Genomic DNA, 26,597 nt, shown 5'->3' with positions numbered 1-26,597 from the left:
GCTCAATCACATGCAAATATCAATCAATCAATTGTATCCATTTTGTTTATTAATTAAGTTTTATTTCATAGTATTCAGAAGATTCATATAGTTTGACTATTTTAATGCAAATTGTAACTCTTCTCTTTTATCCGAGTTCAGGACCAGATATTGTTTGCAAAACTCATATGAGTGGAGCTTGTTCTAGCATAATACTAGTGTGTTAATGCTATAAAAGAAGGTACAACAAGTAATGGGAAGAGCACTAGCACTTATTAATATGATTAGTATTGTAGGCAACTTGGTGTAAATCCTGCAAATTAGACTAGGCTAACCTGTTCCTTTTGCTTGCACGTAAAGATCACACATCTACTCTTGTTAATATTTATTGACTTACTCCTGAGATGGAGAAATTACAAAAAATGGAACTCAATTGTTGTCCTATTTAAAATAGGAAGAAGAAATAGAAGTGCTTTAAAAAAGAAATTATGAAAATGAAAAGTGGCCGAAAGTTTATACGAAACAGCCTCTTTGAATTCCAAGATAAGGAAAATGTTTGTATTTGTTGTTGTAGTTATTACTTGTTAAGAAATAACAAAGTCACTAACTCATTAAAACATACTTGCATTCCGTGGCGGAGCCAGAATTTTCATCGAGGGATGTTAAAAAATAAATAATTAGCTACATCAAAAAGTCAAGGGAAGTCAACGTATAATAAATATACATAAAATATAAAAACTTATCTAGCAATATAGTGTAATTTTTTGACCCCTTAGTTCAATGTGGCTCCGCGTGCTTACATCACTTCATGATTCCCACGTTGGCAACCCCCTTCATTTGGGACCAACTTCTTCCTTTTTTACATAGAAACAATTTAGGTCCATATTATTTTTTTAAAGAATTCTTTGCACTTTTAATAGGAGTAGCTTTAATTACAAGAGCATTTCTTTTAACTATCATTTTTCTCTCCTTAAATGTCTATTTTAATTAACATTCCACTAATTGGAACACTAGTAAGCGACAAAAATATAGATTTAGAAAAAAATAAAAAATAAAACAAGTCTTATTTTTCAAAAATGTCAAATATTTTCAGACACATTCAATTTGTCAAAATAATTACTTTGTCCGTCCCAATTTATATGACATACTTTCGTTTTATATATATGTCCCAAGACTAAGAACAATGCCACATTTCTATATTAAAAAAAATACTCCTATTAACTCTTTTTTTAATTGAGATAATTTACATTCACATAAATATCTAATATTTGTTTTATACCATGCATTTCAAATTATGCCACATAAAATAAGACAAAAAAAATAATATTTAAAAGAAAATTTTACCTCCTATAGCAAAGGTATACACCCTATTTATTATAAACTAAAATTATTTTAAAATATTATTTTCTATAGCTACCTTTTATATTTTATAGCAAAATAAATATTTTATGCTATTTACTACCATTGAGGAATGAAATAAGGCATGAGATACGCTATTTATGTTTTTTCTCTCTCTTAGACAGCTGGACATACCTATTTTTAAGGCATTGTTGTTACTGTATTCATGAATACATGGCGCGAATACATGCGCGTACAACTGGACAGCCCTGATTTTAGGTGCTTTTGCTGCTGTATTCATGAATACATGGCGCGAATACATGTGAATACATGCGCGTACAGATAGACTGCCCTGATTTTAGGCGTTTTTTACTGCTGTATTCATGAATATAGCAGCGCGAATACATGCGCGTACAACTGGACTACCCTGATTTTAGGCGCTTTTTACTGTTGTATTCATGAATACATGGCGTAAATACATGTGAATACATGCGCGTACAACTGGACTGCCCTGATTTTAGGCGCTTTTTACTGCTGTATTCATGAATACGACACCGTGAATACACTACCGTAACAATAGAATTGTAGCTATATAAAGTAATTATGTATATGGTAGCTATAAGAAGTTAATAGCCACACAACAATAGTGATTTCTGAAAATTCATTTATTTAAAACTAGACTAATAGAGAAAAAGGAGAATAAGCTCACACTTCTTTTCTTCTCTCCCTTTCTTAGGCGTGTCATCCAAATCCAGGCTCTCATTATGCTATATGCTCTCTCCTCTATCTTCTCTTATTAAAATCATCATCAAACCAAACCCCATATTGATTACTCTTGTCTACATTATTAATCCTTCCCTTCCAATTTTTCCTTCACCAATCAGCATATGCTCTTTCTCACTCTCTAGCCCTTTCTTGAAAATGGTGCTGATAGCCGGAGGTAACGAGTATTCCGTAAAATTAATTGAGACGTGCGTAAGGTGATCCGGACATCACTGTTATCTAAAAGAAATTCAATTAAATGTTAGCTAATTAATTAAGCTCATATCCCCAGGGGCGGAGATAGTAGTGTAGTAGTTAGGGATTCGGACGAACCCAATAATTTTTGCTTAAATCTTGTATTTGTATTAGAAAATCTATTAAATATATAAAAATATTTAATTACAAGACCAATAACTACAACGAACCAGGTTTCAACAATAAGATCAAAACCTATAATCTTCAAATTCTAGATCGGGCTCTGCATGTCCCAACTCCCCATTATACTCTCTCTTGAAGCTTTTGGCTCTTTTAAAGCAGACAATAAAGAGATTAAATTATCATTTTATCTCCCACTTTCTCCCCCCTTGTTATTTTCTTCATCTTACTACTGTCGACAAAGACTCACTCTCCTCTCTTTTGCTTACTTCTTTCAGTTTAGCAATACTATAATTATATACTCCTAAAATGGATAAATATAACTACTACCCACGAGATTCTTGTAGCCCTTCTTTCTCTTCCACAATTCTTGACTCTATTTACCACTCCATTGACCAAACACATGATCATCAAAAGCATTATAAGGCAAGTGAAAAAGTTGTTGTTAGACGAAAATCTGCAGCTGATTCTGAGAAGAATTCAGGTTCCTCAAATTGTGGTTCTTCAGCTTGTTTTAATGGTCTTAATAATAGGCCTAAACCAATTAGAACTAGCATTTCAGCTGACCAAGAAAATTTCCACAAGCACCAATATTGTCCTAAACACCTCAACTTTTATGGTAAGTATATATGTCTATATATAATGAAAGCCATTTTATTCAGTTGAATAATAGTAACTCAAAGTTTTTCCTATTTCTTTTGTTTGCTAGAGTAGTCTATCTTTCACAATTTGTTAGTCAAATTAAAGATATAATAGGCTGAGTCGTAAGCAGAATTTGGAGTTTATGAGTTCGAGTTCGAAATTTTACCGCAACTCATTTGATTTACTAGGTACGAAATATATTGTTTGTTCTTCTTTAATTAACCTTTTAAACATAAAACCAAAAATATTGAGTTTGGATGAACCCATTACTTGTATACTATTATGTTAGCCCTGATAATAGGCTTAAATTATGCTAGTAGTTGATGATTATTAGAATAGGCTGTAAACTTAGAAATAGGCATTTTCACTTTATTGTTTTTTTATGGCAATATTAAACTCCCATTTAGCCATAAAATTTGGGAACTTTTTTTTCGACTTTTGTTTTCAAATATATGTTTGTTTTCAAATTCTTTTCAAGTAAAATGCATGCCCAAATATAATTTCAAATTCAATTTTTTTTTCATCTCATCTTCAAAAATACATTTTTTCAAGTTTCAACCAAATTTATGTCCAAACGCTAGCTGAGTTAGTTTTCATTTTTTTCTCCATTCTCTTAACATTTCTTCCTATTGTAACATGTATACTCTATTTAATGTTTCAACAGATTTTTCTCTAGCAAAGGAAAAAACTAAACATCAAGAAGATGGATTTGTGAAGACAAAGTCAAGAGCTTTGAAAATTTACAGAAATTTAAAGAAAGTTAAGCAGCCAATTTCTCCAGGAGGTAGGCTATCGAGTTTCTTGAACTCACTTTTTACAAATTCAAAAAAATCAAAAATTTCGTCAAATTCTAGAGGGTATGAAAATGAGGAAAGAAAATTAAAGTCTACAAATGTATCAACTTGTTCTTCAGCTTCTTCATTCTCTAGATCATGTTTAAGCAATAATAATAATAATAATAATAATAATAATAATAATAATAATAACTAATAATAATAATAATAATAATAATAATAATAATAATAATAATAATAATAATAATAATAATAATAATATTACTCCATCTTCAAAAACCAAAACGTCAGTCAAATTCTACCCAATGAGTGATGTAGTTGTAGATGATCAAGATTGTCACAAGAATAATTTGTACATGGACAAACAAAAAAATTTGGAGAAAAATCGTCGAGTGGAGGAGGCATCGGCTAGAGATTTGCGACGAAACTGTCAGTATAGTTTAACATGTGATAACGGTCGGAGATTTGATAATGATAACGAGGAGGAAGAATATGATGATGATGATGTAAGTTGTGCTAGTTCTGATCTATTTGAGCTTGATAATCTTTCTTCCATTGGAATGGAATTGCCTGTCTATGAAACAACAAAACCGTGGTATTAATCGAGCTATTAATTACGTACCTTTTGTAGTTTGCTTTTGTAATTCTTATAATACATTTGGATAATCGTAGTTGTATTGATATATTAGTTGTGATTGGTTTTGGTGTTTATAGCAAGAGTATTTGTGACCTACTTTACTTTTTTTTTTTTTAAATCATAATTTGTAAGTTGTAACGTCTTCTTGTTTTCTAATTTTCCTAATTATTCTTTGCACTAGTGCACAAAAAATAGTTACACAATTTGGTAAACTATAAAGTAATTATATATAAATTTTATGATAAACACTAGTTGAATGGTGCTGAATATGGTAAGTAATATGCTATAATTGATTAAACTAAACTGATAATAATGCAATTTTTATATACTTTCAATTTATGTAAATTAAGTGCTTATTTTATTTGTTTACTGTTTGCTAAGGAGAATGATAAAATAAAGGTTGATTATCAAGGAAAGGTCAAAGAGAAAACGGAATGATCGTTTTCACACGCGAATTAAGATAATGAGGTAAAAGCAAGGCAAAGGGGCGAAGACAGATTTTCTTCGTTTTTCATCCTTCAATTCTCACTAATCAAGAAAGAGATAGAAAAGAGAGAGCGCGAATATATATATATATATATATATATATATATATATATATATATATATATATATATATATATATATATATATTTTGCTTCAAATACAATTAAGTATCGGGCTTTACTTTTTGACAGTCAATCTAACTCATTTTCGAAACTAAATTGGATTAGATCAATTTAATACTGTAAAATTAAAATTAAAATATTTAAAAATTATACAAAAAATACTACTAATAAATTATAATTTTTTTTTATGTTTATACGATCAAAATATATGTTAAATACTAGTCAAAGTTTATATTTCTCTAATTTGAATTTTAAATTTAAAATAGAAGACGCTTGAGTTGTCACAATGCTTGATTTCCATTTTGATAAGTCGAGGCAAAATTTGCTAAAGCTAACTTTAGTTATTATAGTGGCTGGCAATAAAGAGGGGTGGAAATGGGGATTGATGAATACGATGATTGGAGAAAGAAAGAAAAAGATGAAAGAGATACTTATCAAAGAGGGATTGCTGGTCTCAAAAGCTCATGACACAAAATCTAAGGTCAGATTTTTGTTGGGTGGATTAATTTTCCTAGAAATTAATTATTTTAAGAGAGACAGTGTGCACTTGATAAAAGAAGTAATACTGTAAAATCTCTTTGTTTCAAATATTTTTTAATGTTATAACGAACTGCTATTATAGAGAACATATATTATAACGTAACATGAAAATTGGTTCCAGAAAAAATCTGACTTTTATAGTGAAGTGTTGTTATATAGGGATATTATTATAGAAATGTCTGACTGTATTACATAACCCTATTGAGTACAAGTAAATCTTTCCTTTAAAATAAGCATAAGTTCATAAACTCACAAAAATATTTTCAAATTAGATGAATCTATTTCCCTTTTAGTCCATCTAAAAAAATAAATTCTTTTTAAATTTGAAAATAATTTAACTTAATTTTCTCATTTTATTATTTATGAGAAGATTTTATAGTCACACAAATAATGTTATGACATGTTTAAAATCACAAGTTTCAAAATTCTTACATTCACATAAACGTTATGACATGTTTAAGAACACAAGTTTTAAAAATCATTCTTTGTTTCTTAAACTCTCCATTACCAGTCAAATAGGTTCACATAAATTAAAACAGAGAAAATATTATAAATTACCCTGATAATATAAACATTATTTATACTTTGGCTAAATATTAACTTAATTCTTTTCTTTTTCACCTCAAATTTTCATTTTGTCATCGGGTTGGAGGTTGAGCAACTAGGGACTAGGGTCCAACGTTTAGTTGTGATATTAAAACCAATATGATGATCATACTTGTGGAAATTTCAAGAATATATACAAATTAATGACCTATGTTAGAATAATTAATGGCAGCCCACATATGGAAATGAAGATAAAGTATTGAGAGAAGATTAACAAGTCATTTTTGCTCATTAAAAATTGAGGTCCCAAGCTAATTTGGGAATCCAATGTATTTAAATAAATACAAAATGAGTTTTTAATAAACTTATATCGGGCTAATGTTTATTTAGTGCCGAAACATGCATTGTACAATGCACATATACGTACTCCTTCATTCATATATAATCAGGATATATATAAGTTTTTCTAGTCAGGTATACGTTTCTTGTTGGTTTAATGTATTCTTTTAGGGGTAATTTGGTTGGAAAACAAGTTATTCCAACAAGAGTATTAATTATTTTGGGATTATTATCCACCCTTCTACAGGGATAAAAATAACATTACAATCCCGGGATAACTAATCACAGTCTTCGTTATATCACGATTTATGCTCGATTTCAAGTGGCGCACCCTCCATACAAGCACCGCCCGACGAAGGGGGACGGGGAAAGCTACATGCCCAAAACCTTCAACCCTTCTTTATTTATTCCAATTAAACGTGAGATAAAATCATCTAAAATTTAATCCGAAATTAGTTATCCATTATAGCTCGTACCAAAGATGCCTTTGGCAGAGACTCAAGAGTTGGAATTAATTTACACAAAGCTTTAGCCAAATAATGAATGACGTTAACAGCTCAATGAAGTGAGATTAGGGACAACCAGCGAATCATAACAGTGATATGCTAATTAAGATATATCATAATATATGCTCAACTTACACATTATATTAATTAATTAATATAATTCGAAAGTGATGGAAGCTTGAAATATATGAAAAGAAAAGGCTATATCCTATGTGTTAAAAGTTGTGATAGTCTCATATAGGCTTAGAATGGTCTACGAAGAAAAAGGGAGTTCTTTTAGACATTCAGTTAGTTCAAAGTTAGCACTATGGCCTAGCGTGTCATATCAAGATACTAAAATATTTGGAAAAGGGCTAATCCAAATTCAAATTTAGTGATTTTCAAATGCGATAATAAGCTCTATCTAGCTTTAATTTGATGCTAAAACTTTAAGCAAACCCTAGATTAATATGGTTAATATTTTACATAATTTTTCATAGATAAGTACGTTGGGAACACATTTTGTTGGTTATGATGCACGCCTTAAAGTAGGAAAATCATTCTTCCTCGTATATATATAAAAGTTTTCTTCTTTTTGTCAAGAGTTCATCAAAACAATTAAGCGTTTTTGTTGTTCAATTATTAACTAAAATAGAAGGCACTTTTGATTCCCTTCCATTCTATTCCATTATCTGAGAAATTTCTTTTTCAAGTCTCAAACATAAATCGATTTAAAAGGTTTTTCTAGTTAATCTTGGGGAAGAACTCGAAAAGCTAAATCAAGGATAATAATGAAGTAATTTTCAACCCTAGGAAGGATTTTATTTGTTTGGTTCTTCATCTTCTCTGCTATGCAAACATTAAAGGAATGTGACACAAATATTACACTTGTGGGGAAGCAATTTGCTGCCAAGCTGGCCGGTCTATTAGATCTTTTGGTTTACTATTCAGATACAACAAAAATGAAAATTGTTTATTTCTTCATATCGTTTTCATTGGTCTAAAAAATATTGGTGGTTTTTTATTAATATTTGGCAGGCTAGAGGGGGTATTTTTTTTAAAAAAACTTCATGCAGAATATGGCATTATTTAGTGCATTATTGTTTTTCACAGAAATGAAGATCATAATTTTCCAGAGGCAACAAAGAAACAAATCCCCAAGTCCAAGTCAACTTAAGAATTATCAAATGAGGATGGTAGGAAATTGTCATATTCTTGGTCGTTGACCCATAATTTGTGTTCCGTCCCCAGGATTGTAGGAAATTGTAATCGGAGGCTATTTTTTAAAATAATACTCCCTCAGTTTCAATTTATGTGAACCTGTTTGACTGGACACAGAGTTTAAGAAAAAATAAAATTTTTAGAAATTTGTGGTCCTAAATAAGTCAAAAAGGGGGTTCCGAGTATTTGTGTGGTTATAAAACCTTCTCATTAAGGGTAGAATTAGAAGTTTAAGCTAAATTATTTTCAAATTTAGAAAATGATCATTCTTTTTAGAACGGACTAAAAAAAAAATAGGTTCATATAAACCGGAACACAGAGAGTACCAATTTTGAAGACATTGGGCTAAGACCATTTCTGTCAATCACTCTATTGAATCAAGCGGCCCTGAACTAACGCAGAACATAACATACAAAAGTATACTATTATCCTTACATATAGATGTTGTGTGAACTAGTTTATAAATTAAATCTTCTTTACTGTTGTTACGCTTATATAATGTCCAGCTAGCGAAGTGTGAGATTTGAGAATATCGATCTAGATTTAAGAAACAATAATTTAACCTTAGAGACAAATTAATTACTTATCGATATATATTAAAAGATCTGCACGAATAGAATTAATCTGATGAAGCTGAGACATTGAAAATTGTTGAGTAAATTATAAATATATTTTTACGCTATATTCATAGTTATAATACAAAAAACCTAATAATTGCATTAGTATAATATTTCAAAAGTTAGATTTAAATTCTGAATATACATCTATGGAATGCTCACAAACCGAGAGAGAGTATCCCACCGCTCAACAGTGCCTTGCTAGTTCCTACCCATAATATAGCTATCTTATTCTTAGGCTTAGACTTTAATATAGTATTTCCTATTTATTGGACTGAGACATTTGATTTGATTTCTTTCTTGAAAAAATATTTGGATCCAAACATTGTTTGATTGATGGGTACGTACGTATTATTTTTGCCGCTGGTTTCGTTATTATATATGTTGCTCGAATAACCTAAAATCCAAAATAAGGTTGAGGTGGCTAAGAAAAATTTGCAGCTATACCGTGACTTTCTTGATATCTTCTTCAATTCTGATTCCCTATTTTTCTGACATACCTTCTCTATCAAAAATAGATATTCATTCAACTTTGGAATTCAAAGTCATAGCTCATCCACTTTGACAATCTGTTTGAATTGTTGTTTTGTTAGAACACATTTTTATGTACTGTATTGTATTGTAAAGCGATGTCTTGATACACTGTTTTTTCTTGTTTGATTTGACTCTATTATACTGTATATATAAGAACTGAAAATTTTAGACCTATTATGTTAATGTAGTTTTCATTTAACTAAAGTTTGCTGCTATTAAACAACATAGACTGTTGATGTTTGTTCAATTCATCTTAATGATAACCGTTAGGTTATGATAAAGTAGTAAGTAGTTTTTCATTTTTAATTAAAAATCTTGATATTTAAACCCCGAATATAAAGTAATCCTCGGTAGAGAACAATTTATCCCCAAAGTGAGACTTCTCACCACAAATTCATATTAGTCCAAATACCGAACGTCATGTGAAACAAAAATACATTGAAATGGTAGAATGAGATCAAATAAGAAGCACTAGTCTTGTCATTGTGAATACTACAAAATTAGGCATTAGGAGATGCTATCTCTGATCACATCCAGAATTCGGTACAACGTGGATTTATTGTTGGAGTTCCCTTTCTCATATTAACAAATATGTCACTGTTTTGTTTTCTTGTTCTCTTCTAAGTCGTTTACTGTATTGTAAAACCTAAAGTAAATTAGAAACGACTGAGACGTGACAACATGGATTGGACATAACCATTTTACACTAATCAAAATTGATTCTCACACGCTAACTAAAGATATCGCAGTATGGATCAAAATCTGTCTTTAGAATATTTGAGCCAACATAGTACTAGAGTGAAAAGTTCTCAAGTCGTCGTTTGTCGAAACGGCTCAAGAAGCGGCGAAGTCCGTGGTCGAAGAGTCAACAAGGGACGAGATCGAAGAGTCAACAAGGGCCAAAGTCGAGGTGTCAACAAGGGTCGAGGCCGAGTTCGAGTACCTTTGACTGAGTTATAACAGCTAGTTTCAATATAAGATATTAAAGAGAATATTCTAATGGATATTCTCTGCACTTATACTATTAGGGTTTCTTAAAAGCATGTTCCCTAAAAATGAAAAAAGACACAATGATAGGGGACATGTGATATTCATTTGTAAAAACAACACTTTGACTTGAGAAAGAGAATCAAATCTTCTTTGATAAGATAAAAGCATCACATTTTCACTGAGATTCTTATCTATACTTTTCCATCTGATCCGAGAATAACTCGAATATTCAAGGGATTGTCTATCATTCATCATTGTCAGAGAGAATATCGACTTATTCCATTCTTTCTTGGGTGAATCATTCATTCTATTTACTTAAATGACATTTATTGCTATTCATTGATATTGAATGCTACATTATTGCTTCTGATTTCTAGAGTATTTATTGTATACCACTGCCGTTGTCCGACCGTATGTACGTAGTATTTATCGCTTCTTTAAGAACTCCATCCACGGATATTATTATTAGCGAAGATCAACCCTTATTAATATAAGTTTAATTATTTGAACCAAGGTCCATATTTTTGGTAAAACAATTTGGCGCCGTCTGTGGGGATTTCTTAGTTAAATTTTTAGTTTCCTCTAGATCTACAATTAATGCAAATCACTAACATCGAAAAACCTCGAGATCTCCTTTCTTTGTGTATACAAAACCCTACATGGTAGGTAACCAAGGAGAAAGGACAAAAATAACAAGTGATTTTCTAACCAACCTCATGAATATCATCAACGAAAGCTACGAAATAGTAGGTGAGGACACGACGCCCAATGCGTCCCCTAGACGAGAAAGGTCACCACCCCCGCACTGCAACATAACAAAAACCAGCGGAAAAGGGGACTCTATGTCTACAGAGGAGGGGACGCCCCAGCTGTGAAGAAACTCCTCGAGGCATGGCTAACCAACACGTAAGCAAGCGTCCTCAACAAACCCGCTCCAGGCGTGACTGTCGCAAGGGCATGTACAATACAACAAACAGACGAGCAATGCAACCGACCCCTCCCTCCAACGATAGGTATAACTCACAACGTTACTTATAGTGCAGGTGACAACACCCCCGCTGCCATTCTAAAAAGGATGGAGAAAATGGAGAATGAAAACAAAGCACTTCGGGACCAGATGAAAGAACACCAAGAATGAGTTGACAAGGCACCGGATGCTCCTAAGCTGCTGCCAAAAAGGGACGCCGGCAGGTTCGTAGAGTAGCTGTACAGCGATGATGCACCCCCGCATGCCATACCAAAGACCTTCAAAATGCTGCCTTACCTCAGGATATACGACGGAACGACCGATCCTGAAGATCATATGATTCATTATGTCACCACCGTGAAAGGCTACGACCTCGCCAAGGAACAAGTATCCTCCATTTTGCTGAAGAAGTTTGGCGAAACCCTCACGGGAGGGGCATTAACATGGTATTTGCAGCTACCAGCCCGCTCCGTAGAAAATTTCGAAGAAATGGCCAATAAGTCCGTAACCGCCCATGCTGGAGCCAAGAAGGCCGAGGCGAGAGTAAATGACATATTTGCCATTAATCAGTCCCTGGGAGAGGGACTAAGGGACTTCCTCGCCTGGTTCAACAGAGTAAGGATGACTCTGCCAAACGTATCCAAAGGGATGGCGGTCACATCTTTTCAGAAAGGGCTAAGCAGAGAGTGTTCAAGAGCTACTAGAAAACTGTTGAGCCAATTGATGAAGTATCCTCCAACCACTTGGGATGAAATCCATAATGCTTATTGTGCTGAGGTCCGAGCAGACGAGGACGATCTCAACATACCAATTTACCGGCTAACCTCGGTACAAGCCGAATCCAGAAAAGAACGAAGAGACAGTACCAGAAGAGATCATCCGATTCCGCGACCTAACAGGGAATGACACCAACCATATGTTAGGGAAACTACCGCACCTACGCTCCTCTATGAACAAGGCCCATCCAGACCAAGGACAGGGACTCATCAGAACGAAAGAGGTATGCCTCCTTTATTATCTGCTCACAATTTTTGTGTGTCACCTACAGAAATAGTGTACGCTCTTGAGAAACTCGGAACAAAAGTGAAGTGGCCGCCAAAGATGAGATCAGATCCGAACACCAGAAGGTCCGATGCCCTCTGTGAGTTCCACCAAGAATGCGGGGACAAAATGAAAGATTGCATCGCCCTCAGACAAGAAGTCGTAGACATGTTACGGCAATGGCACCTCAAAAAGCTATTAAGCGATAAGGGGAGAACCAACTTCGTCAGAGGACGTGAACATCAAGGCCCGCCGAAACCGCCATCATCAGCTCGTACCATCAACATGATCATCTGCGGCAACGACGACGCCTATATCAACAACATTAAGTTCACCACCACTCACAAACGCAAGCGGTCTATCACCCGCGAACAGTACGATTTACTCGAAGAAAGTATCATCTTCGATGAGTCGGATACCGATGGTTTGACTTTCCCTCATAATGATGCCCTCGTTATTACTTTACGCATTTTAGACACCGATGTCAGACGCATTATAGTGGACGATGGAAGGGGTGCGTGCATTATCCATCCCCGAGTCCTTACCCAAATGAGGCTCGAGAATAAGATAGTACCGCGCTGCATCACGCTAACCTGTTTTAATAATGCATAATGCGGTTGAGCGAACATACGGGGAAATTACACTTCTCGTCTTGGCCGGCGGCGTGACTCTGGAGACAATATTCCGTATCATGGACCAGGCCACTGCGTACAACGCCATAGTGGGATGGCCATGGATACACCCCATGAGAGCCATCCCATCCAACCTATACCAAGTAATTATATTCTCGATACCATGAGGGATATTCAGCATACCCAGAGAACAATGCACGTCCCAGGAATGCTACCGCATTGCCTTGGACAACACGACCATCCAATAGAGAAAAGATAAATAAAAAGAGGCATAACAATCAACTGGGTCGAGGTCGAAGCAAGAAGAAACCGAGGATGTCATCATAGACCCCGACATGGTTTGAGGCTGCAGGTTCGACCATAGAAGACCTCGACCCCGTTCAACTGGACCTCAGCGATCATAGCAAGAAGGCCTATATCGGCTGTAAACTCCAAGAACTAGGTAAATTCAATCAATTCTTAATAACTAATGTGAATTTGTTTGCTTTCAGCTGCAGACATGCCGGGCATCCCAAAGGAAATCGCCACACACAAGTTAAACATCGACCCATTCCACCCCCAGTAAGGCAAGTCAGACATAAATTCAACTCCGCCATCAACGATGCAGTCCGCGAGGAGGTGGAAAAATTGTTAGAGAACCGATCTATTAGGGAGTTGAAGTACTCCAAATGGATTGCCAATGTAGTGATGGTTAAAAAGAAAAATGGAAAATGGCGGATGTGCGTGGATTTCACATACTTGAACAAAGCATGTCCAAAGGATTCGTTCCCATTACCCTACATTGACCAGCTCATCGACGCAACAACCGGGCACGAACTATTGAGTTTTTTGGACGCTTACTCAGGATATAATCAAATTCTCTTGAAGGAAGAAGACCAGGAGAAGACCACGTTCATCACCCACCAAGGAATGTATTGCTATCGGGTCATGCCGTTTGGACTAAAAAATGTGGGGGCTACTTATCAAAGGTTGGTAACCAAGATATTCAAAGTCCAGCTTGATAAGACCATGAAGATATATATAGACGATATGTTGTCAATTCAAAAAGGGAAAAGGATCACATCGATCATTTGACAGAAACTTTTGACATACGCAGAGGATACAAAATGAAGCTGAACCTAGAGAAATATGCGTTTGGCGTAGCCTCAGGAAAATTCTTGGGTTTCCTGGTGTCACAGCGAGAGATCGAGGTCAACCCAGGCCAAATCAAAGCTATCGAGGGGATAACAAAACTCTTAACCACCAAAAAACAAGTCCAAAGGCTGACTGGTCGTATTGCCGCCCTATCAAGGTTTATTTCACGGTCATCGGATAGATCTCACAATTTGTTTGGCGTACTCAAGAAGGACAACTGCCTCGATCGGGCTTCCGAGTGCATCCAGGCTCTGACAAAACTAAAGGCATACCTATCATCACCGCCCCTACTTTCGAAACCCGAACCTGGGGAGCAACTTCTCGTCTATCTAGCCATATCCAAGGTAACAGTAATCGCAGTCTTGATCAGTGAAAATAAATGTATGCAATCTCCCATCTATTACATTAGCAAAACACTCATCGATGCCGATACGAGGTACCCACACCTCGAAAAACTGGCCCTGACCTTGGTCACAACTTCACGAGAGCTTAGACCCTATTTCCAATGCCACCCCATCTTGGTCGTCACAACTTTTCCCTTGAGGAGCATTTTGCATAAATTCGAGCTATTGCAGAGGCTGGCCAAATGGGCCATCGAGCTAAGCGAGCACGATATCACATACAAGCCGCGAACGACGATAAATTCATAAGTGCTCGCCGACTTCGTCGCCGACTTCAGTGCAAAAATAATGCCTGAAGTCGAAAGGGAAGCCGTCAAAGCTTCCTTCCAAACATAAGACCTCTGGGTCCTATACACCGACGGTGCATCCAATGCATCAGGGTCCAGAACTCGTACTCGAGGTCCCAACAGGGAAGTAATTCGCCAGTCTATAAGGTACCCGTATATGACTAACAATGAGGTCAAGTATAAGGCCGTAATTGTAGGGTTAAGGCTGATACTCAAATATGGGGCGAAATGGTTGAAACTCCGACGTGACTCTTAGCTCGTAGTCAACCAAGTCATAGGGACTTTTCAAATCAAGGAATAAAGATTGCAAAAATACCAGACGAAAATCTGTAAGTTATTGCCTCAGTTCAACGAATTCCAGCTCAATCAAATCCTACCAGTGCAGAATGCCGAAGCAGATGGCCTCGCCAAACTGGTCGCAACTACCAAAATCATCACAACCGGAGATAAAAGCATAGTCCACCTCCTCAAATCATCACTAGGCCGAATCGAGGTAAGAACCATAAACTTAACTTGACTCTGCGCAATCGCATTGTTGCATATTTGCAGGACGACACACTCCCATGCGACAAAAAAAGACCAAGAAACTAAGAATGCATGCGGCCAGATGCAGTCTCCTTCATAGCGACCTATACAAGAGGACTTATGGCGGACCTCTGGCAAAATTCTTATGCCCGAACCAACCCATCGCATCCTTGAAGAAGTCCACGAAGGCCATTGCAGAGTTCATTCCGGTAATCGAGCACTGGTTAGATGCCTCATACGGGCGGGTTACTATTGGCCCACCATGAAAAATGATGCCGCATACTTCGTGAGAAAATGTGAACAGTGCCAGAGGTACGCCCCAATGATTAACCAAGCAGGCGAACACCTCTACTCGGTCACCTCCCCTTGTCCGTTCATCAAATGAGGAATGGACATCGCGGGCCCTCTCCCAGCAGGGCGAGGTAATGTACGATTCCTTTTGGTTTTAACTGGTTATTTCTCTAAATGGGTGGAAGCAAGAGCATTCGCCCAAATGCGGGAACATGAGGTAATCACTTTTATATGGAGAAACATCATATGCCGATTCGGCCTACCCAAGGATCAACTGTGATAATGGACCACACTTCACAGGGAAGATAACAGCTGAATTCTTCGAAAAATGACACATCAAGTGAATACTCTCAACCTCATACCACCCAGCGGGTAACGGGAAAGCAAAGTCCTCTAATAAGTCTATACTGGACATCATGAAGAAAAAGCTCGAAGATGCCAACGGACTGTGGCCGAAAATGCTACCAGAAGTATTATGGGCCTATCGAACAACTCCGAAGACTAGAACAGGAGAGACACCATACTCTTTGGTCTATGGGACTGAGGCAGTAATACCAGTCTAGGTCGGAGAACCCAGCATAAGGTACTTCTATGAAAGCAGCATGAGCAACGATGAAAGTAGAAGGCAGGAATTCAACGAAATCAACGAATGAATAGACATGGCCTACATAATAATGGTCGTCCAAAAACAACAAGCATAACGTTATTACAACAAGAAATTAAAGGTTCGACCACTTAAAATCGGGGACTACGTACTGAAATCCAAAACTCAAGTGAGCAAAGATTCCCGAGAAGAAAAGCTGGGAACAAACTGGGATGGTCCGTACAAAATCACAGCCAAAGCGAACAAGGGTTCATTCCAACTAGAGACAATGGAAAGAAAGCTACAACCAAACAACTGGAATATCAGCCACCTCAAATACTTCAATTTCTGAGAGAAAAAGTGTCCCCCAAGTCGTACTCTTTTTTCCCTCACTTGAGTTTTGTCCCATTTGGGTTTTCTCATGGAGATTTTTAACGAGGCGGCGAAGGGAACGCTTCGAGTCAAAGTACGCGAAGGTAAGGGTCGTGGTTACTATTTCATTGCTTGACTTCTCAATACTCTCCAAGTCAACCAATGAAGGGACAAGATAGACTGGGACTGGGACTGAAACGCTAGTCAACACCCAAAAATTTGTAAATTTCTCCAAGTATGTAACCAAAGCAATAAGAAACTTACAATTATAAATACACTTTTTTCGTGTTAAGGGTATGCTCGACCCCACTCGAACAAACGCATACCGGCCCTCGACCGCGATATAATGAAAGGTTATGCTCGACCCCGATCGAACAAACACCTAACAGCACTCAGCCACGATATAATGAAAGGTTATGTTCGACCCCACTCGAACAAACACCTACCGGCCCTCGGCCGCGACTTAACGCAAGGTTATGTTCGACTAAGCTCGAACAAACACCTATCGACCCTCAGCCACGATATAATGAAAGGTTATGTTTGACCACACTAGAACAAACACCTACCAGCCCGCCCTCAGCCGCGATTTAACAAAAGATTATGTCCGACCTTGCCCGAACAAATACCTACCGGCCCTCACCCGCGATTTAACGAAAGATTATGTCCGAACTTGCTTGAACAAACACCTATTGGCCCTCGGCCACATCACAACAAAGAAACAAAAATATACACAAGTACAAAAAATAAACCACAGGAAGAGAACAAGATGCAAGAACCAACTTTGATATTTCATATACTTAAAACTGTTTACAATAGGCTCATGGAGACGCTGACAAAAAATACACAAAAAATCAAAAGAGAAAACTACTAGTCACCACCATTACGGCCTTCAACATCCTAGCCAACTTGGCCCTCAACAGCATTGCCACCCTGACCATCAACACCTTCGCCATTGCCACCTTCACCCTCAGGATATGCGACATCATACCAGGCATACTCCTTGATCCGGCCTACACCCTCGTCCTCACCGACCTCAGGCGTGGAAGAATCATACCCACAAGCAACTCGAGCTTCACGAGCCTTAACACAGACATCTTCAAGGACAACCTCAGAAACAGATCCCGCCACATGCAAATCTCGAAAGATATCTAACTGGGCCTCGACGTGGATCCACTCCTCGTATAACTCCCGAGGAACATTAGGAAAATCTAAAGTGCGGGAAGAGGACGGATGTGCCAGTAACTGGGCCTTCTCGGTCTCCAGAACAACAACTCGATGGTAGAGGCCGAATTATCTTTCTCCAACTCTCTAATCCTCTTATCGAGCCGCTCTTCTTTAAGCCTTGCCGTTGTTAAGTCATTTTCTTGCTCGGAGCGGAGAGTCGGAATCACCATTTCAAGAGACTCCGCCTTCTTGAAAGCCTCCGACCGAGTGGACTCCGCCTTCTCTAGCTCCTTCGTCTTCTCGGCGACCTCGCAACTAAGAGCTTACGCCCTGAATTGACACTCCTCAAGCTGGGATCACAGCAAAACCACCTAAGCATGGAGATCACTACACTGGGCTTCAACCCCTTGCTGAGCTCGAGCTATTCCTCCTTGCTCCTCAACGTCCCCTCCAAAACGCTGCACTTCCCCACCATCCGCACTAGCTCCTCGTCCCTCGCCTTTAAGTCGTCCCTCAATTGGCGCACATCACCGCTTTCATGGAGCCAACACCGAAACTCTCGGTACTTTCCAAGGACTCTGAAGTACTTGTCCTTCAACTCCATATAGATATCTTTATGCCTCTGCTCCCTACGAGCACTCTCAATCTCCAGGATGACTGTCTACAAAACGAATAAAATCAGGGCCTACTAAAGGACAAAACTTAAGGAAAATAATGGATAACAAATGTACTTACTCGAAGGGTGAGGCCAGCAATGTAATTCGATAAGCCGCTTCATTTATAGTCTTGAGAGGTGTACCCTCAACTTTAGAAATAAAAGGGACAAGGGATGGGATAATCTTCTCGGTATCCACGAGAACATTACAGTCCATCGAGATCGTAATAGTCCTTGACCCCCCCTCCAACCGCACTTTAATCTGAGTGAGCCACTCATCAATTATTCTCAGTTCGTCTATATCTATGTCGGAATCGGATCCAACATCCTCCTCGGCAAAAACCTTCACTCTATCAATAGTCGAAGAAGGTACGTCCGCTGTAACAAGAAGACGATGCCTCTTCGCGTCTTGGAAGAATAGGGCCGCCACTGCCCACCACGTCTTCGACTGCATCCCCCACAGGTCATGTAGCCGTATCCTCCAAACAAATGGCCTCCCGAAGGACAAAACCGTAATCTCCTATATCGACGGCCGCCGATTTCTCTCCCCCGACATCTATGGCCCTCTTTTTATGAGGCATCAAATCTCCATCACCGGACAAAGGTTTGTCATCCTCGTCTATAAGGGAATATAAGGGAGAAGCCGAGGTCTCCGCTGCCGAAGTCTCCACAGACGAAGAAGGGACAAATTTAGGCTCAACAACAGGAGGGACCGGGACAAAAGCAGGATCAGCCGCAGTCGTAGAAGGGATGAGAGTCGAGGACGTAGTAGCTTTCCTCTTCTGGAACGAGGGTGAGGGAGCTCTCGACCTCCTCGAAGACCCCTTGGCCGAAGCTATGCAAACACAAAGAAAGGGATAGGTCGGCAAAGGTTAACAAAAAAAAGAGAAGCTAAGACACCGGTGGTAAAAAAAACTTACCAGTCGAAGGGAGAGCAAGCCCAAACTTCTTGAAAAAATTAGGCCATTCACAAATTCCTATGATGTTAGGGAGGAGCCGATCGACCCAGTCAGAAATGTGAGCGCCCAGAGGAGGAGGCGATGTCTTGGCTGCATGAGAAGAAGACAAGAGGTCAAAACCCGCGACCAAGCATAGGTGAAAAATCGGATACCTACAAACAAGGGAATTAGGTACTTACGAGCATAATTCTAAGTCTCAGGAAAACTGTCAACATTAGCCACTACGTCCTCGGTTCTGATAAAAATATAAGTTGAACCAGAATTAATGGTTGGCTTTTTCGTCCATCTTCACCACCAAGCACTTGCCCCCTCAGTGGCAAAGATTCAACATCGTCCCCCTATAATAGCTAGGGGCGAACAGATGTATTTAGTGCCCAAGTGTCAACTCAACCTCGGATAGCTCGGAAAATTTGGCAAGCATCTTTATAAGCTTGTAAACGTATGGCGCGAGTTGAGTTGGGCAAACGCCGTAATAGCGACATAACTTCTCGACCAATGGTAGGAGAGGAAGGGAATAGCCGATTTGGAAGGGGTAAGCGTAGAAGGCGCAATACCCAGGACTGTGAACCTGTACCGTGTCCCACCCAGTCGGAATTAATTCAATATGATTGGGAATGCCAAACTTAGCCTTAAGCTCTTCCAATTCCTTCACCGTCATCACTGTCATACGCCCAAGTCTCAAATCACAATACGGACCTATCGGAACTGTCAAAATACTGATCCGAATCCGTTTGCTCAAAATGCTGACTAAAGTCAACTCAATTGAGTTTTAAGGCTCTATTTCACATTTTAATCAATTTTTCATATAAAAACTTTTCGAAAAATTATACGGACTGCGCACACATGTCGAGGTATGATAAATAGTGCTTTTGGAGGTCTTAGAACACAGAATTAATTATTAAATTTAAAGATAACCTTTTGGGTCATCACAAAAGCCCAAACATATAAAATGGCAACATAAATCATAAGAATCGTTCTCCTTAAAGCTTAGTATGAATTGTTTCCCGACTAACCTACGAAAAAAATGAAAAGAAACTTTTTTGGAATCAAATATCCGTCAGGCATCTACAATTTGAAACCATATCAGTTCTTGCAAAAACATGTTGCTAGTTGGAAGCTGACATCTAAAGTTCCAATAACAGATGGAAACTCTTAGCAGCACACCTTGTCTTCAGAGGGAAGGCATAAGTCCCAAATGTTTATACACTGCAAATGGTAATATCATAATCAAGTAAAGAATACAAGGGTGAAAAGTACCTACACTCTTCAATGAGTAACTTCACGCCATAGTGATGAAGAAACAACCTCTAACTATAGCTTATTACTTTACTGCAATCTACCAAAAACAAAACAAAAAAAGAACATTGACGCCTCAACAGTTAGCACATACATAAAAGATTCACTGTCTGAGTAAATTATGCCTTCAGTGGAGCCTTCTTTTCTCGGTCAGATATCCGAGCAGGAGCATTAGAATGCGTTTTGAACCGGCCTTTACCTCCTTCCTTCTCCTGCACAACACAAACACAATGTTTTGAATGTCTCCAGCGTGTCATCATAGAGGCACATTGTGAGATGACACTCAAGGGAAGCTAAAAAGCTCAAGAAATCCCACTACAAGTTTTGCATATACTTTGTGATAAGTTGCTGATTTTAGCAGGAAAAGAAGCTTGGTTGCTTGCTGAGATATTGACAGAATAGTCAAGGCACAAATTGAACTATACAAGAAAAGAAAAATAGCAAACACGTTGCCCTAAGAAATGTAAAAATAATTGTGTCTGAAGATCAAAGATATGTGGAGTTTGAGAAACAACTGCTATGAAGCAAGAAGTGGCACGGCTGATATTAATGTAATAGTTAGTATACGTTGAAAGCCCATAACCGAAACTAGCCACCTTTTTCTTGACAATCTGAACCACGTCTTCATCCTGAAGCAGATGACTGAGGCCACAATGCTGAGGGCCGTGGACTTGTGGCCCAAACCAAGACATACTTCACATCCTTAACAAGACTCCTATGTATGTGATTACAGAAATCTTCGACAATACAGCCACCTCTGTTCTGAAATCATAAAAACATGATAAGAAAATCTAAAAGTAAAGTAGGGAGACAAGAAAGAAGGGGGCAGAGGGAATCTGTTCAAAGAACTTTCTTCAACATAACAAACTGCCCCAACCTAAAGACCAGAAGTGACATAAGACATACAGCAGAAAGAACCATAGGCTCTTCGAAATCTGGTTGCTCGTCTTGAGGCTTCGCATAAACTATGCAAAGACCCATCTCTTCCCACATTTTAGCTAGTAGTCTGTCCAGATTCAGCTGCTTCAAAATCGACAGCAAAGTCAATTATATAGACAAGGCAATGAATGAGAAGTGTTCTAAAAAGCATGTCAGCAAGCAAGGATAGTTTGACCAATTCCAACACAAGCAACAGTGCATTCACATGTATCTAGGGATTCACATCCACCAGTCTCCAATTTCCCTGTATACATTCAAGCAAAATGCAAAGGAAAATGAAGTAAATACAATTATGACCCCAGAGAACATATTCAAAATGAAGAAACCCAACTTGGAAGGATCTTTGCGATCCTGGAAAAGTAAGGCTCTTGCTATCTAGAGAAGGACAAGCTGCACGAGAGATAAGACTTCTTAATAAAGCAAGGCCTTGGAAGTCATCTAGAATCATACAAAAAGAAAGGACTTCTCTGGGTTTCCCAGAGAGCACATATCTGCAACTTCATGTAATGTATATTGTCACAGCCAACTGTATTTATTGGACAAGCCCAAAAAATGCACATCCATAATGTTTAAATATGTTCTTCATTTCAGAACCAATAAATATCAGTTCGCAGATGCAGAAAAAGCAGTAAATTTCAAATCTAGCACCTTGCTAACAAATTAGACTAGATCAGCAAGCTTTCTAGTCCATCAACAATCTTGCTATATCCATAGATGTTATTTTTTTAATTATTCAAATAACTATTACACATTATGAAATACCTTCAAGTTGCAGCTGATAACAATGGAATTTGGTTGTCAGGCTAATCTGTCCACATCATCAATACCTACAACATCTATCTTGTTGTAGACATATATACACTTCATGTATTTACGATTCCCTCAATAACATCAATAAGGTCATCAACTGTAGCATCTTCATGAAATCAAACGTAACAAGGTGAGCAACAACAACTGTAAAGGTTAAAAGAGTTTTTGCACATATAAAAGAGGAAGAGGCAGATGTAAATTTTCAAACAGGAATTCAAAAAATGTTAGTAGAATCAACACTTTTGTTGGTGAGAAAATACAAGTTCCCACATGCTGTTTGGAAACTTATTAGGCTAACTGGGCAAAATACCTCAGCATTGTGTATCCTGTATTCATGAAGAATTTGATAGCAGAACTTCTCATCAATATGTGTCAATAGCAAAGTGCTGTTGAAAGAAATTCCCCAAGTCTTTTTCTTCTTGAAGTATATCTGCAAACATTTGATAATGTAAGTTAAAATCCAGAGTTTGAAGAAGTCAAATCTGAGGGGAATATACTGCCAACGAATGCAACAACAACAACAACAACCCAGTAAAATCCCACTAATGGGGTCTGGGGAGGGTAGTGTGTACGCAGACCTTACCCCTACCCCGAAGGAGTAGAGAGGCTGTTTCCGAAAGACCCTCGGCTCAAAAAAATAAAAAGACAAAAGGACAAAAAGGGAGACAATATTAGTATCACAACAACAATCATAGGATAAATAGGAGCACCATGAAATTAAGAAGAAAGATGCAAAGCAAAGGGAGACAATATTAGTAAATATTAGTATTACCACAACAGTCATACTGCCAACGAATGCATGGAGCTAAAATTACACTATAAAGGAAAAGAAAGAGACTTTCCAGACAGATTATTCTGATAAAGAAACATTTTCAAACAACTTTTCAACCACTGAGCCTAAGTAATCCTCTGTATCACATGAGAAACAAAAAGCAATGCAAATTAACTTGTAAAAATTATCAGAACCATGAGAAATCTCAGTTGAAGCTTTCATTATCCAGCTAGGGCAGACATAAATCATTTCACAGGTTGAATTCTGATAATTAAACAGAACTGGTGATCGTTCAATTTAGGAGTTACTTTCAGAATGCAACACACCGTGCATTGACACTGTAACAACAGGAATTTAATAAAATCAAAGCTTCAATCAGAAAACTACGAGCTAAAGCAATAAGTGAAAACTCATACAAAAGTAAAATGAAATAAAATTACGAGCATAGAATCTATAAGAGCTAATCGGCGTATACCTGAACGAGGAGAAGAGGTAGTATACTCTGGCGAACGTAACGGAGACTATATGCGGTGTCGCGGCGGCTCCTGTGTAAGGAGAAGATCGAGTATGCTCTGAGTAGAAGAACGATAGTGAAGAAACAAGGGGGCGCAATTAAGTGGGTTAAAGTGAAGAGTTCTTCAACTTAGAGCACCTGGTTTTAATTTTGATAATTACATTACATGACCAGGTATAGTTTTGTGAGTCACTAATGCCCTCTGCATATGGTTTAGTTTCAAATAAGGACATTTAAAAGTGTGAAATAATAAAATTTAGCCCCTTTAATAGGAACAAAACTGAACACACTCAGTGTTTTAAAAGGTATGGGCGTAAGGCGACACGTTTTACATATGGCTCAGCGAGGCGTAAGCCCCGAGGCGTAAGCCCCATAGGTATTTAATTTTTAATATTTTATAAAATAATATAATGATAGTAAATATTTATAAACAGATAAAATTGCATAAAAATTATATATATATATATATATATATATATATATATATATATATATATATATATATATATAAAAATATCTAGCATGATTCTTAAGTATAACTAATGCATACAAATCACGTATAACGTCTTTAACTTTCAAATAATTAAAAACTTACAATTTCTTTAAAAAAAATGATCAAACTCCACATTTTACCTTCCTAAAAGTAAATAATTAATAAAATCTTATTAGTACGATAATTAAAATATTACTCCTTCATGAATAAATACAAATTAGTTTAAGATATCAAATTAATAAAAGTGTATAACAAGGAAGTACAAATGAACTAAGACACGACCAATAACAAGTGAAGATATAAATTCGCAATACTTTATCTCATTATTAGAGTTATGCTCAATCTTCATATTTCTATTGATGAATAGAACTTTTATCATTAATTTCAACGATATTAATTAGGAAATTCGACACGTGATTTGCGTTAGAACTGTTAGGCGAGCCTCGAGCGTTGTACGTTAGGCGTATTTAGGGCGCACGGTCGGGCACTTGGTGCGTAAGTCTCACAGAACTAAATCTCATACATGAGCCTCAGGGCATTTTGCAAGTGCCCCGCTCAGGGGCGAGCCCCGGGCGAGTCCCAGAAATGCCTTTTAAAACACTGAACACACTACAATTAGCTTTTAATCTTGTTATGCAAAATACATTACATTTTCAAGATAAAAAGTTAAACTCGGAATTTAGTTAACTAAAATTGTGTACGGTATTAAATGTTAGATAATATAAAGAGTTTTTAGTTTTTATTAAATAATAGTGTAAAAATATGTACATTATCTAGACACCCAAAAACTAATGACTAATTACACGTAATATGCGTGGAGGACTTACTGAAGTCCTTATAACCTGAAAAATCAAGTAAATCTTATATATATATATATATATATATATATATATATATATATATACACAATATATGTTGAATTCTTTTGATTTTATTGTGTATTACTCATTTATATTTTGACTCTCCTTATTAAAAAATTTGGCTCTGTAAGTTCCTCATTTATAGGCAAAATCATTTTTATTCGCTACCATCTCAACTCTTAGGACCGTTAACCGAAATTATCGCCAAATAAAATTTATGATTGTATTTACAGAAAAGGTCCAAATATGCCCTTATACTATACGAAATTGAGCACATTTGTTCTTCATTAATACTTTAGCTCAAATATGCCCTTACCGTCACATAGTTGGTCCATATATGCCTTAGAGTTACACAATTGGCCCATATATGCCCTTTTCAAAACAGAATACACCCAAACTAATTATCTCTTTCGTTAATTGTATTAAAGTGTATTACAAACACTATTTTCTTATTATTAGTACTTTTTTTTCTTTACCTTTCTCTTTTCTTTCTTCTTTTTTCTTTTCTTCTCTTTTGTTTTTCCTTTTTCTTTCTCCCTTATTCGATTTCCTCCATTAATGATGTCTTCTCCATTTTCATCACCAATTTCACTTGACAAAACTCATGAATTCCAATTACTAAGAAAATTCTCCCATAAGAATATTTTTATAGATCATATATTTATCAATTTTTTAAAAAATTTAACAAAGTAAGATTGAAATAATATTTATGTAATAAAAAATCCGAAAATCCAACAAAACCGAACAATCTAAACCGATATAATTGGTTTGGTTTGATTTTGATAAAAATCGAACCAACCCGTTCCATGTACACCCCTAATCTACATAGTTAATAAAAAAAATTAGGAAATGTTCAGCTGAAAAAAGACTAACAATTCAAATTTATAACACTACAACTTGAACTCTAGGCTTTTAATCATTAAATTATCTTTCTGGAAATAATTTAAATATTTTGATCTTTTGAGTATTGTTATAGGTTGAGATATTTTTATTATTTTAAAGTTTAAACCATAATTTTTGGAACAATTTAATTCCATTTATTTAGAGGGCCAGTGAAATTGGAACTTGATTAACTTATGGGAGAATTTTCTTAGTAATTAAAATTCATGAGTTTTGTCAAGTGAAATTGATGATGAAAATGGAGAAGACATCATTAATGGAGGAAATCGGATAAGGGAGAAAGAAAAAGGAAAAAAAAGAGAAGAAAAGAAAAAAGAAGAAAGAAAAGAGAAAGGTAAAGAAAAAAAAGGTAAAGAAAAAAAAGGTACTAATAATAAGGAAATAGTGTTTGTAATACACTTTAATACAATTAAAGAAAGAGCTAATTAGTTTGGATGAATTTCGTTTCGAAAAGGGCATATATGGGCCAACTGTGTAATTTTAAGGGCATACATGGACCAACTATGTGACGGTAAGGTCATATTTGAGCTAAAATATTAACGAAGGGCAAATGTGCTCAAATTCGTATAGTATAAGGGCATATTTGGACCTTTGC

At 36.7% G+C, this 26,597-nt stretch overlaps 1 long non-coding RNA gene and 1 pseudogene across 1 annotated transcript; one reads left to right on the top strand and one right to left on the bottom strand.

Moving 5' to 3' along the window:
- The first annotated feature begins 2,627 nt into the window (after positions 1-2,627).
- Positions 2,628-4,599, top strand: LOC104095195 (uncharacterized). The gene is made up of 2 exons (XR_011412711.1): positions 2,628-3,073; positions 3,761-4,599. It is a non-coding gene; the product is annotated as an uncharacterized lncRNA (long non-coding RNA).
- Positions 4,600-20,536: 15,937 nt separating this feature from the next.
- On the bottom strand, positions 20,537-25,437 carry LOC104095196 (developmentally-regulated G-protein 1-like; annotated as a pseudogene).
- Between the last annotated feature and the right edge of the window lie 1,160 nt (positions 25,438-26,597).

The sequence above is a fragment of the Nicotiana tomentosiformis genome, chromosome 12 (assembly GCF_000390325.3).
Source record: "Nicotiana tomentosiformis chromosome 12, ASM39032v3, whole genome shotgun sequence".
NCBI lineage: Eukaryota > Viridiplantae > Streptophyta > Magnoliopsida > Solanales > Solanaceae > Nicotiana > Nicotiana tomentosiformis.
Note: the sequence above shows the minus strand (reverse complement) of the source record. Positions and strands in the feature narration are given on the sequence as shown.